This window comes from Perca flavescens, unplaced genomic scaffold (assembly GCF_004354835.1).
Source record: "Perca flavescens isolate YP-PL-M2 unplaced genomic scaffold, PFLA_1.0 EPR50_1.1_unplaced_scaf_5, whole genome shotgun sequence".
Taxonomy (NCBI): Eukaryota; Metazoa; Chordata; class Actinopteri; order Perciformes; family Percidae; genus Perca; species Perca flavescens.
This window is the reverse complement of record NW_021166702.1, coordinates 117,121-130,140: the sequence shown is the minus strand read 5'-3', so window position 1 is coordinate 130,140 and position 13,020 is coordinate 117,121. Positions and strand designations below refer to the sequence as shown.

The 13,020-nt window shown below is 42.2% G+C and overlaps 1 long non-coding RNA gene across 1 annotated transcript; it reads left to right on the top strand.

The window, feature by feature from the left end:
- The first annotated feature begins 369 nt into the window (after positions 1–369).
- On the top strand, positions 370–3,996 carry LOC114551764 (uncharacterized). The gene is made up of 3 exons (XR_003691996.1): positions 370–775; positions 1,701–1,787; positions 3,907–3,996. It is a non-coding gene; the product is annotated as an uncharacterized LOC114551764 (long non-coding RNA).
- The last annotated feature ends 9,024 nt before the right edge of the window (positions 3,997–13,020 follow it).

Sequence of the window (13,020 nt, the reverse complement as noted above, 5' to 3'; positions counted from 1 at the left end):
TCTAATTCACAGCTTGTGATTCTCTATTTAAGGGGAAAGCTAAGAAAACATTTACAGACAGCAAGTGAATAAAATTAAATATCTATTTCTCTCTATCCTTTAGGAATCACTGAAGCGTGAAATCCTTCAGATATTGCATGACCAACTGCTACACATCTTGGAGAGGCAGCCTCCCTACATGGAAGGGTTACATTTTGTTTGCCATCAGAATTTAGTTTTATTAAGTGCTCTGGATGACGCAGTGAATGTAGGAGAAGAATTACTGTCTGCACTTACAAATTTAAGTACTGTTATCCAACAGGAGATGGAGAATGAGCAGACATTTATAACACTGGATTTGCAGAAGGGCTTTTCGTGGGGCGTCCACGATTGACGACGTCAGTAGAGACCCTCACACATCTTCTAGAACTTGGGCTGCCATCAAAATGCATCGCTAGACTCCTTGGTGTGTCGAGAGCTACACTTTTTAGGCGGATGGCTGAAAATAATCTATCTATATCTGCCTCATACAGTGGCTGCAGTGACGATGAATTGGACTCATTGATCACAGGAATTAAGAGCACAATGCCAGATGCTGGGTGCAGAGTAGTCAAAGGTGCTCTACTTGCACAGGGACACAGAGTGCAATGGGACAGAGTGTATGCATCCATGCATCGCGTGGACAGTGTAGGTGTACTTCCAGGATGACTCGTCTGAGATGTGTGGTGAGGAGGACATACACAGTTCCTTACCCAAAGTACATGGTGCACATTGACACCAATCACAAGCTCATCAGGTATGTCTGTACACTATCTGTATCTGTTTAGTTCGTTTTTTGTTTCTAGTTGTGTATCTGGCATTGTGTATATTGTATCACATCAACCAGAGTAATAGATCACAGAGTTATGTAGTGTGTTTTGGACTTACTACTTGTCTGATTTATTTTAATCTAGGTACAACTTTGTTTGCAAAATGTTACTGACTGACCCCATTTTAAGCATGGAAGATTTTTTATTCTCATACGTTTTTAGTTTATTTTCTGTACAAACAGGTGGTGTTCCTTAGAAACAAATATATTTGACTTCTATGATTTTCTGTCATCCAGCAGTGTAGCCTACCCCTAGGGTCATTCCATACCAACTCAGGAACCTCCTAATTCATAATTTGAAAAAGTCAGAATTAGCCGGTCTTTGCAAATACGTGTAGCAAATGTCCTTATGGTCTCTTGGATGTTCATGACAAATGTAAAAATAAGCAACTGGTTAGCCTTGGCATACACAGCATATTCCTAAATCCTGTAGATTTTAATAGCCTTTTCACTTGAATGGTTTCAGGAAAGTCAATTACATGAACTTGACTTTGCAAAGTCGTATTGAACCTATTACGTATTATTCTGTTAACTTTGAGGGTGTACTTTTAACCTTTAACAATTTTCCTGTCAAGTTTACATCTGTCCCATTCAGCAAACTATTCCTCATGCCAATGCAGTTTTATCATTGCTGAACTCTTTATTATAAACTGAACTAAAATTAACTGTTTTGATGATTTCTCATGTCATGAGATCCCATTATAAATTGAATGAGTCAATAGTTCTTACTGTTCCACCTGTCATTTAAGCATTGTTTTACCCCTTCAGAACTTTGTCAGCTGACTTATTTTACAGGGGAAAATAAATTCTTGACAGTATTGATGTATTATTCTATTTGTTATTGTATGTGTAGATGATGTACCTCAAGGTAGCAGACAACAACCGATCTGATACACACCTGATTCAATGAAGCTGTGAATGAGCATGGGTTTCCTCTGAGGTAGTGATGTTATTTAATTGTAATTATTATTGCGTAAATTTGAGGCTACCCTCGAACGGCTCCATCAGATGAAAAAAAAAAAAAAAACTCAAACTTATTGCAGATATAGTAGTGCTTTGCAGTTGGTTCAAAGTAGCATAGTCTGAACACATGTTTGGACCTACAAGTGGACATAATCAGCATCACAAACCCCTCCAGGTCACTAAATTGCATCTGAAACTTGTATAAGCTCATTAACTTGTATAAGCTCATTAGCACATCTATGTAATAACTATGTGTATGTGTTAAAGATGACATTACAGAATTCTCAATGGTCTTACTCTTTCACATGACATGGGTGACTTTTTAAATTGTTGTCTCTAACATGAATCAACTACAGTATGTTGTAACCTCACAACATAGGCCTCCATGACAGTATTTTTCTTTCTTAAATCAGTTATCAGAAAAGCTACAACAATTGTCAATTGTTCCATAATCTAACTTTTACAATGGAAATAGAAAAAGTTGAGAATCGAAAACAAATCAGCTGACCTTCAAAGTTGAGCGTTTTTAACTATTTTGAAATGTTTGCTACATTGGACAATTTAAGGAAAGCTACACAAAATAATAAACATAATTCAGAACATTCATTCAAAATTCTCCCCTTTAAAACTACTGGTTTAAGAAATAAAAATGACAGTTACAATTTTCATTTGTATTTGTTAATATAAAGAGTAACAAACCAAAGCCCTTTAGTGAAAACTCAGAGTAAGTTAAGCCAGAGATGAGGGAAACTCTGGGTTTTCAGTTTCAGAGACCGAGATCAGATAAACCCTAGGGGTTTCTCTCCTCTTGCAGAGCCTGAAGCAGTTGTCCGATATTTCCTTTTTTTTTGTCTATTTTTTTTTTTTTTTTTAGACAAAGCTGCCCTAATTCTTTATAACACTGACTCTGTGGACATTAAGGCAGCTGTCAGGTCAACAGTTGCACTGAGACGCTTACTGTGAGCTACATTACTGCAGCAGCCTAATCACTGTTAAACTAATCTCTATAAAACTAATCAATGAACAGTAATCTTTCATATTGTAGATGCACTGATTGGAACATTCCTATCATAGTTATCATGTTGGATATGATACATATGACATTTCTGAGTGAGGCTGGCAGTGGTGCAGCAGAAACAAATAAAAATAGTTTAAAAGTGAGATTTTCTTTTCTTAGCTGCATAGCCTGAATGTGTTGACAGCATTTCATAAAATACAAAATGTTATCAATTTAAAATAGAACTTTACAGTCAGTTTGAAGCTAGACACCTCTTCCACTGCAAAAAAAATCATTAACAGGCTAACTTACTGGGGCGGACTGTTACTTTACAATCTGTCTATGAGTAGGCTAAACTATGTCTAATGTGTTTGATTAGTATTTTTATGTTCAATTATTGCCACCTGCATTTTGTCCCGTCATATTACAAATTAATAAACAGGCCTGTAGCCTTTTTAAAATAAATGTAATGGGCTCTAGGAAAATTCCAGCTCTTTATCATTCATTAAGGAAAGTCCAGTCTGGTAAATGATGAATGAGCAACGCTGTATTAAAAACTACTAATGTTAACGTATTGATCCTCCACTCCTGCATTTTAACGTGAATGGTCCGCGTTGGCACACATTCATTTTTTTCTCACTCCACCCGATTTAAAATGGAGGCTCTGCCTTTATTTACCCATTGCCATGGTGAATCGTAGTATACAGTGATGATGTTTTTTTTGTTATCCCCACACACGCTTCCCATCAGGTTCAACATACTAAGAGTTGACTGAACTAATTCTGATCAGCTGTTCTGGAACTTGGAGTTTCACATATCACTCAGTTTTTAAGCCTGCTTTCTGAAACGGGGGCCCAGTAATCTTGCTTATTTACCAGTTTAAGAAAGAAACAATTGAAGTTACTTGTATTTCTCATTATACTTTGTGAGCACCTACAGATCAATTATACTACATACAGTACATACACCTGTCAGAGCATCTTGTATTACTAAATTATGCAAAAAATGCAGGGAAATTTAAAGGATTCACGTATTATTTGTTGGCACTTCTGCATAATTGTGTCCTTGATGAGATCTAAAAATCATGTTTTATTTTCAGAGTGAGAGGAGATCACAGAGGAGAAAATATGGGGATAGCGGAATTAATGTTCTCAGTTTGTGGAACTGACATTAACAGCTTCATAGCGGGGAAAAGCGTACACAATCAGCGGTGAGTTAAACTTAATTTTGGAAGCCTAAAGGTAGTATTTATTACGATGCCTACCATAAAAAATCTATTGGCCATGATCGCAAATATAAAAAATGAAAAACTCTTAGAATTTAATTTATAGTATTAACTCCCATGTCAGTTGATTTCTATTAAAATGTATACAATAATCAATTTGAAACATGGCCATTTATTCAGTGCCTGGGGAAAAGTTAAGTTATTCAAAGGATCTTAAAGGACACATTATGAAAAATGTATTTTCCCCCTTTTTTTTTTTTTAATACAGGATTGAGCCTCTGGCGTGATATGTTCATGAGTGTTACAGGAGTGTATTACAATATCCTGCACTCTCTTGAGGATTTAACACCTTCTTGACATCAGCAATGTCCTAGACATATTCTGCTGCCACTATGTTTTCCTACCACGCATTCAGGCAAGCCTTGATGTCTTCAGTGATGCGTGGGACAACCATCCCATCAGGACTGAGCAGAACCTGACACCAAATCAGTTGTGGCAGGTGGGCCAGGCCCTTAACCCCGTTGCAGATCCTGATTCTGAGGTAAATAATGCTTAGTAATGTTGAGCCTAAATCAAAAAAGACAAATGCCAAAAAATGCAAGCAAGAATAGGATTGTTTGTGTGCACCTCTAGTGAAGTGACAAGAATCTGAGCATAGCCAGAGCCCTGTTTCAGAAAGCAGGCTTAACAAACTGAGCTTATCCCTGAGCTCTGAGTTCATGTTGTGTTTAATGAAATTATGTAAAACAGACGATCAGCAGATAATGGAAAAACTCACTTTTAAACTACATTTCTTTGTTTCAGCTACACCACAGTCATCCTCACTCAGAAATATTCACATCATAGCCTATCCAACATAACTACCATATAGATGTTCCAATCAGTGCAACTACCATAAAGAAAGATTTGTTCATTGGTTTTATACAGATTAGTTTAGTGATTAGGCTACTACAGTAGGCCTAATTTTGCTGTGTTTCAGTGCAACTGTTGCCAACCTGACAGCTGCCTTAATGTCCACATAGTCAGTGTTATAAAGAACAGTGTAGCCTAACGATTTTATTCTGTGCTGAAGAGAAATCCACGTTGTCCGGAGATTCTGTCAGTCATCGATGACGTGTTACCTCATAAAGCGGTCATGCTCAAGATCATGTTTGGGTAAAAAAAAAAAATAACCGGGATTTCAATGTTTCTAAAGACGTATATGCGTTCAGATATGTGCTTTGATAGCGACATTATGAATGAGGAAAACTGCGTTTGTTCACAGCGTAAGTTGCGAGGGTTACTGATCTAGAGTTTATCTGATCTTGCTCTCTGAAACTGAAAACCCAGTTTCCCCTCATCTCAGGCTGAGCACTGTTTTCACTAAACCCGCTTTCTGAAACAGGGCTCAGGTCTTTTTTTGGTCTTGAATATGTAATTATCTTCACATTTTAACAGTGATTCATTTTTCTATATGGTCTGAAATGATTACCTGTTTTGTAATAAGTAGTGATATGGGCACAAGTGTAAATTTGTTCAATAACATTTAATATGCCTAATTTTTATACACACGTCTTTGTCAGGGAATACCCATCCCAGAGATTCAATGGGAGGAGAGTGGCTACACAAATGAGCCTCATTCCGGGGTCAATATCCCTGAACTGGACAGTCCTCTTTTGGATCTGGAAATGATGGCACTGCGAGACAACATGGATCCATTGCAGCAATCTGACTGTTTCGGGGCAGATATATACATCAACACTGTCCAATACATTGAGAACTTAATTGAGGCAAGATAAGAGCTAGGGCTGCCACCTCTTAGTCGGTTAGTCGACTAATCGGTCGTTTTGGACTTAGTCGACTAAGATTTCTTTAGTCGATTAGTCATTTTTTATGCTTATTCATGCTTTTTTTCATTACTTATTTCCAAGAAACTTCTGAGCACATTTATGGTAAACAAAAGATTTAAAGTGGTGCTTTTGCAGGATTAATTGTGGAGAAACTCAGTTTTACAGATGGTTAATTAACTACATTTATATTGTGCTTTTCTAGTCTTAACCACCTCTCAAAGCGCATAGATCTGTCAATTAAATCAACTAATCGATTAGTCGACAAAATCGTATAAGTGTTAGTCGCCTAAGAATTTCTTTAGTCGAGGACAGCCCTAATAAGAGCATGTGGCTCTCTTGGCACTTTCCAGTGGCTTCCTGTGACTTGGACCAAAAATTTAACAAACTACTTTGGAATATTTCAAATATTTTGATTGTGCCTTATGCTAGGAGCCTCCATACTAATTGACACTACAAATGAATACAGTAAGTTAGTATGAATTTATAAATAAGTTTGTGTCTTGGCATTTTATTTTGAAAAGGAAAACAAATCCACCCCTAGCTTCCTCTCTACAGTGGCCATTGGATGTTTTGGAAAAGCAAGCCTCGTCCTTAGCTAGGCTGACTGAAAGCTGAGTCACATTTGGTGCTGCATCCTGGGAAAGAACGTGGTACAAAGACTTTGTCCTCCATAATCCGTGTGGACCATCGCAGAGGATTTCCAGGACTGAACAGCTGCAGCTCAGTCAGCAGAAAATTCCATAGGAAAAGCCTTTTCAGACAAATGATTATTGGAATTAAAGTTAGTAGATACCTTTCACCAAAAACATTAAAACCAACCTGCCATATTATTTTGGTCCCCCTTGTGCTGCCAAAACAGCCCAGACACAATTGGGGCATGGATTCAGGACCGTTGAGGTGGTACTGGAATGTTGGCACCAGGTTCTTTTAGGTCTTGTTGCTGGGTTTTTTTACCCCAACATTCATGGAGCGTTGACTTAATAGTATGAAATGTACTTTTTTTACTTGCGCTTTGCATGCTATATGTAAATAATACATGTTAATAAAGAACTGATTTATTGCTTTAAAAATTCCTGTATTTTTTTAACTTTGTCCCTGTAACGGTGGTGAAAACATTTTTGGAATTGGTCCAATATTGAGTGAGAAGGCAATTTAAATGGCTACATGAACCAGGGCATAAAGAATAAGACCATACAAATGCTTGTTTAACACCTTTAATGTTGTTCAAGGAACATAAAATTCTTGTGTAAATTTATCAAATGTAGCAGTACAGTTGTATTTACAACACATCACTGTAAAGGGGTAACAAATTTAGACAAATCTGCTTTACAAAACCAACAGTGTTAGGTGTACACACGGTCATTTAGAACATTACTGTAAAAGGGCAACAGTAATATTGGAGAAACTGGTATCTACCTCAACATCTGAATGTATTAAACATGTACTAGCTGTATAAACTGTTCAATAATTACAACTAAATGTCTATAGAAGTCTGAGCTTAATGAACTAGAGAGGCCAAGAAAGCTGCCACAGCTCTCAAAGAGATGATCTTTATATGATCCAAGCTCATTGCACTGCAGAGGACATCACAAAAGAACACTAGCAGCTAGATTAAGAACATGAAAATCACTAAAAAGAACTTTAGAAAAAAAATAAAACACAGGCTAAAGCCAATCACCAAACCAACTCCAAAGTATTTGACAGGTGAAGGTGGTGCCTGACAAGTAGAATAGTCAAACTTTATAACGTTAATGGTGCATAAATTAGCAGGAATTGCCCTTTTAAGTGACTCCATTTCAAAAGAGTGACTGAGTGCAAGAAGTTGATGACATTTACACCTACACAAGTCCAAAGCCAGAACTTATGGAACTGAGGGCCATCATCAAGTCCTGGTGAAAAATCTTGTTGGTCTGGTAGTGGCTGGGGAGCTTCAACTTGAAGAAACAGGTGAAAGCCACTGGATAAGTTGAGGTTACAACCTCAACATTGAGTTTTGTTGTTGGCAGTTCCCACCCCACCCAAAACTTCATCAGGTGACGCAGCACATCTGGTGACGCTATGGAAGAGAAAATTGTACACTTCAAAATATCAGTGCTGAACTTAAACAATAAAAACTTTACAAAAGTAAAATCCTTGTAGTCTCTTCCTCTCCTAGTTTAGAACATCAAAAGGATTACTTTAAATACTGTGGAATGTAAACAAAGTATGACGTTTAATTTACCAATTTTATGTGCATTTGTTTCTTTTCATCTCAGTGTGAGCTGGGCTTTACTGTTTCTGTCAAACATTCACATTTATGTCTTCTATCCCTGTGCTGTTGTAAAGCACACAGCAGACAAAGGAGGAGGGAGAGAAACATGACCATTTGACAATAAAACAGTAAACTAGCTCACACTGAGATAAAATGAAACACAAATGTACATAAAACGTGGTAAATATGAAGAACCACTTTATTATTGTAGCAACTGGGATTGTTATGAGGAAACAATTGTGTGAATTAAGAGGAGAATGAAAAATAAGGAAATAAAGACCATTTACAGTATTACCTTCCTCTATGAATTTTCTCAAAAATCCAGTGACAAGACTGATTTTCTCCAATGGAACAGTGTCGTCCTCATCCTCGTCGCTGTCAAAGTTAGGTTGTGGCCAGGTAATGTTCTGGATCACGGTCTACAAGGGATCAAACATAAACCTATCATGTCAGGATTGAAACTTTTATTAAATGTTGCAAAGTGATCTCAAAATTGTAGTGATCTTTTTATGAATGAAAAATCTATTTCACATATTTCACTGTCACATAAGTAACACAACTTTAACATATGACTAAAATAAACCTTTCATTTAAGATGTACACACCCCTGTGACACCAAACAAAACTGTCACAAAACACACAGTCTTTGCAAAAATAAATAAGTAAGCGCCATTTTGATGAGTTGTTGAGTAGTTCACACATAACTGCCAACCGCCGATCGATCACTGACTATCGACAAGCGGCAAATTGGGCTAAAAATTGTGTAGTGTGAACTAGGCTTTACCTGTGGGTTAAGCTCCTCACTTGACTCCCTTGGGAAAATGAAGGGGTGGACATCTGGCCTATCAGAAAGAAGTGGCCAGATTCCTGTTTGTTTAAGGCCTTTCCGTATTTGTTTAATTGGCTGGTTAACACGGTGAAGTACCTGCAGACAGAATTGACAGGACAGAAGGAAACATTTACACAGAGGCACTATTTTATAGGAAAGAGACTGTAGGCACAGATGTACATGAGTTACATGGCCAAACTCCAATATAAATACTAACAAGGTAATTTTTAAATTAATCCTGCATGTGAAAGCAGTTCCTGGAACAGCCAGACACGATTGGTGGAGGTTGGAAATGGAAGATCCCAGGACAGGCAAAGATCAGTCACTTTGGTGTTTTCTTCTGCAGTAAGTTCACCATTCTTCACCTAAAGCAGGTACACATTCACAAAAGGTAAAAGCATTTCATAACTAGAAAATGCATTTCCTGCAGAAAATGCGTGGGAATGCTGAATAGCTGAATTGCTAAAGCTAAACTGGTTGAATAGCTCAAATCCGTAAGAAGAAGTTGAAGTAGTGAGAATAGTTGAAAAAGTGGAAATCGTTAAAAAGTTTAAAGTTGACGCTAAACTGAATTGCTGGCTATAAAAGTTGAAAAATGACAAAATATGTAGAACATTGTGAGGTCTTTAGTTGAAGCTGAAGAATAGTTGAAAAAGTGGAAATTGGTTCAATAAATATGAATTTCATTGAAAAGTTCAAGAACACCACTAATAAAATATAATATATAATAATAAAATAAAATAAAATAAAATACCTCTCCGTGAACCATCACCTTATCGTGGTGGAGAGGTTTGTGTGTCTCTGTGAACCTGAGGGCTGTGTTGTCTGGAGCTTTGTGCTCCTGGTAGGGTCTCCCAAGGCAAAGTGGTCTCAGGTGAGGGGCCAGACAAAGAATGGTTCAAAAACCCCAATGAAAAAGCTAAGCAGAGATGGAGTGACCCTGCCCAGAGGAAGCCCGGGGCCCCGTCTGGAGCCAGGCCCAGACGGCGGGCTCGTCGGCGAGCGCCTGGTGGCCGGGTTTGCCACGGAGCCCGGCCGGGCACAGCCCGAACAAGCTACGTGGCAACTCCCTCTCCATCCCATGGGCCCACCACCTGTGGGAGGAACCGTTGGGGTCGGGTGCGATGCCACATGGGTGGCAGTGAAGGTCAGGGGCCTCGACGGACCAGACCCGGGCAGCAGACGCTGGCTCTGGGGACGTGGAACGTCACCTCTCTGTGGGGGAAGGAGCCGGAACTGGTGCGGGAGGTGGAGCGCTACCGGTTAGATCTGGTGGGGCTTACCTCTACGCACAGTCTTGGTTCTGGAACCATACTCCTGGATAGGGGTTGGACTCTTTTCTTCTCCGGAGTTGCCCAGGGTGTGAGGCGCCGGGCGGGTGTGGGATACTCACAAGCCCCGGCTGGCGCCCGCTGTGTTGAGGCGCCCCGTGGGCGGAGGGTCGCCTCCCTCGCCTGGGGTTGGGGGGAAAACTCTGACTGTTGTTTGTGCATATGCACCAAACAGGAGTTCGGAGTATTCGGCCTTCTTGGAGACCTTGACTGGAGTCCTGCATGGGGCTCCAGTGGGGGACTCCATTGTTCTGCTGGGGGACTTCAACGCACCGTGGGCAATGATGGAGACACCTGGAGAGGCGTGATTGGGAGGAACGGCCTCCCGGGCGGGTGTGGGGATACTCAAAGTCCCCGGCTGAGCGCCGCTGTGTTGGAGTTTACCCCAGTGGACGAGAGGGTCGCCTCCCTCGCCTGCGGGTTGTGGGGGGAAAAACTCTGACTGTTGTTTGTGCATATGCACCAAACAGGAGTTCGGAGTATTCGGCCTTCTTGGAGACCTTGACTGGAGTCCTGCATGGGGCTCCAGTGGGGGACTCCATTGTTCTGCTGGGGGACTTCAACGCACACGTGGGCAATGATGGAGACACCTGGAGAGGCGTGATTGGGAGGAACGGCCTCCCTGATCTAAACCAGAGTGGTTGTTTGTTGTTGGACTTCTGTGCTAGTCATGGATTGTCTATAACGAACACCATGTTCGAACATAGGGATGCTCATAAGTGTACCTGGTACCAGAGCACCCTAGGCCGAAGGTCAATGATCGATTTCATAATCGTTTCATCTGATCTGAGGCCGTATGTTTTGGACACTGGGTGAAGAGAGGGGCAGAGCTGTCAACCGATCACCATCTGGTGGTGAGTTGGGTCAGAGGGTGGGGAAGACTCTGGACAGACCTGGTAAGCCCAAACGTGTAGTGCGGGTAAATTGGGAACGTCTGGAGGAGGCCCCTGTCCAACAGACTTTCAACTCACACCTCCGGGCGGAGCTTTTCGTGCATCCCTGTGGAGGCTGGGGGCATTGAACCCGAGTGGACAATGTTCAAAGTTTCCATTGCTGAAGCTGCAGCGAGGAGCTGTGGTCTTAGGGTCTTAGGTGCCTCAAGGGGCGGTAACCCACGAACACCGTGGTGGACAACGGTGGTCAGGGAAGCCGTCCGACTGAAGAAGGAGTCTTTCCGGGATATGTTATCCCGGAGGACTCGGAGGCAGTTGCAGGGCACCGAAGGGCCCGAAGGGCTGCAGCCTCTGCCGTGAAAAGAGGCAAAGCAGCGGGTGTGGGAGAAGTTTGGAGAAGACATGGAGAAGGACTTTCGGTCGGCACCAAAGTGCTTCTGGAAAACTGTTCGCCACCTCAGGAGGGGAAGGGGAACCATCCAAGCTGTGTACAGTAAGGATGGGACACTGTTGACCTCAACTGAGGAGGTAATAGGGCGGTGGAAGGAGCACTTTGCAGAACTCCTGAATCCGACAATACGCCCTCTATGTTAGAGGCAGAGCTGGAGGATAATGGGGGATTGTCGCCGATTTCCCAGGCGGAAGTCACTGATGTAGTCAAACAACTACACAGTGGCAAAGCCCCGGGGATTGATGAGATCCGTCCAGAAATGCTCAAGGCTCTGGGTGTGGAGGGGCTGTCCTGGTTGACACGCCTTTTCAACATTGCGTGGAAGTCTGGGACGGTGCCAAAGGAGTGGCAGACTGGGGTGGTGGTTCCCCTTTTTAAAAGGGGGACCAGAGGGTGTGTGCCAATTATAGGGGTATCACACTTCTCAGCCTCCCTGGTAAAGTCTACTCCAAGGTGCTGGAAAGGAGGGTTCGGCCAATAGTCGAACCTCGGGTTGAGGAGGAACAATGCGGATTCCGTCCTGGTCGTGGAACAACGGACCAGCTCTTCACTCTCGCAAGGATCCTGGAGGGAGCCTGGGAGTATGCCCAACCGGTCTACATGTGTTTTGTGGATTTGGAGAAGGCGTATGACCGGGTCCCCGGGAGAGATACTGTGGGAGGTGCTGCGGGAGTATGGGGTGAGGGGTCTCTTCTCAGGGCCATCCAATCTCTGTACAACCAAAGCGAGAGCTGTGTCCGGGTTCTCGGTAGTAAGTCGGACTCTTTTCAGGTGAGGGTTGGCCTCCGCCAGGGCTGCGCTTTGTCACCAATCCTGTTTGTAGTATTTATGGACAGGATATCGAGGCGTGGTCGGGGTGGGGAGGGGTTGCAGTTTGGTGGGCTGGGGATCTCATCGCTGCTCTTTGCAGATGATGTGGTCCTGATGGCATCATCGGCCTGCGACCTTCAGCACTCACTGGATCGGTTCGCAACCGAGTGTGAAGCGGTTGGGATGAGGATCAGCACCTCTAAATCTGAGGCCATGGTTCTCAGCAGGAAACCGATGGAATGCCTTCTCCAGGTAGGGAATGAGTCCTTACCCCAAGTGAAGGAGTTCAAGTATCTTGGGGTTGTGTTGCGCGAGTGAGGGGACAATGGAGCGGGAGATTGGTCGGAGAATCGGGCGCAGCGGGTGCGGTATTGCATTCAATCTATCGCACCGTTGTGGACGAAAAGAGAGCTTAGCCAGAAGGCAAAGCTCTCGATCTACCGGTCAGTTTTCGTTCCTACCCTCACCTATGGTCATGAAGGCTGGGTCATGACCGAAAGAACGAGATCCAGGGTACAAGCGGCTGAAATGGGTTTCCTCAGGAGGGTGGCTGGCGTCTCCCTTAGAGATAGGGTGAGAAGCTCACTCATCCGT